The sequence below is a fragment of the Echinops telfairi genome, unplaced genomic scaffold, assembly GCF_000313985.2.
Source record: "Echinops telfairi isolate 266 unplaced genomic scaffold, ASM31398v2 ScPeMD7_3533;HRSCAF=4204_0, whole genome shotgun sequence".
In the NCBI taxonomy this organism is placed as follows: Eukaryota; Metazoa; Chordata; class Mammalia; order Afrosoricida; family Tenrecidae; genus Echinops; species Echinops telfairi.
The window spans coordinates 16,872,089-16,873,586 of NW_022107431.1; positions in this window are offsets into that span (position 1 = coordinate 16,872,089).

Here is a 1,498-nt window from a genome sequence, read left to right on the forward strand (position 1 = left end):
GGGGATTTGGGAAGTAAATAATGAGGGCGGGAGCAGGGGAGGGGAGCACTGGAATAGATTGTGATTGCACAACTCACTTAAAGGCAATTTAACCATGGGGGGTGGTGGACCCTCTGAAATTGATGTAGTGATGGTTGTACAATTCTTGGTATGGTTGAGCTATTGAATTGCATGATATGTAAATTATTATGCCAATAAAACTGCTGGGGGGGAAAAGTTACAGTCTTGGAACTCCACAAGGTCAATTCTACACTGCCATATAAGGTCGCTCTGAGTTGGAATCAACGCAATGTCAGTGAGTTTGAGATATTTTTAAACAGAGCCCCGCTGAAATCACTGTTCGGATTGACTTTTTTTTTTTTAACAATACTCTATAGATACTAAGACAAATGAGAGAACTTGTCGGCAGCCATTCACATATTTAAACATGTTTTGTGTGGCACAATTGCGTGCACGCATAAACTGGAAGCCTAGTAGCAATGCATGTTGACCAACACTTGTGCACAGAACGAAGGAGCAGCAGGGTGGACGCTGTGGAGGAGAAGAGCAGCACACAGGCCCACGGGCTGGCAGTCCGCTAAGGGCAGTAGTGTGGATGTGATCATCACGCTGTGAACCGAGAGCAGACTTCTAGTTGAGTGTTATGGACCCATGAATATTAGACCTCAATATTAGACCTCATGTCTGAGCCCTAAATATTATTACCATACTAATTACATATACCTCCCTTACACCTCTTCAGACTGCCACTTGCTGGTCAGACTATCATGTAGAATTGAAACTTTAGATAACTGAGGTATTACCATTTTCCCCCAACTGAGATAGTGTACAGATATAATTGACCAGAATAATTACCCTGTACTAATTATCACTCCAGTGAATTTGGTAGAAGAATTAGCATTAAATAATTAAAACCCTATCTAGAACATTTCATTGACCTCATGCGTCTTGCTGGGCAATATAAAATATGCATGAATATTATAAAAGAAACGAACACAAAAATGAGCAGCCCGATGGACACTCCTGGAATGAATGCCACAGAGGGAGGCCAGCTACCAATTGGTATTTAAACCACTATCCGTGCAGATATTTATTTAATCTCACCTATTCTTTCCACTTAGAAATCCTTAAAGATGATATGAAGGTAATTTTAGATTTTGCATGTATCCAAGATTATTGTATATACAGTAGGACCACACAATAAAACATTACACAAATATATCTCTGGATACATGGAGCATAATCTCATATCATTAAGAGAACGTACAGTGCTAATCACAAGGAACCATCTTTAGGCTCTTCTATACATCCAGAAATATAATTAAGAATTAGTCTATGTTAGACAGGGTTCTCTAGAGAAACAAAAGCAAGACACTAATAATTTTATATATATTTATATAGATAGATAAATAGATAACACAAGAAATAAACAATTCATCTATAAAGCAGTACAAATGGCTCAGTGCAACTCACTTGCATAAGACAGCTAATACACTGG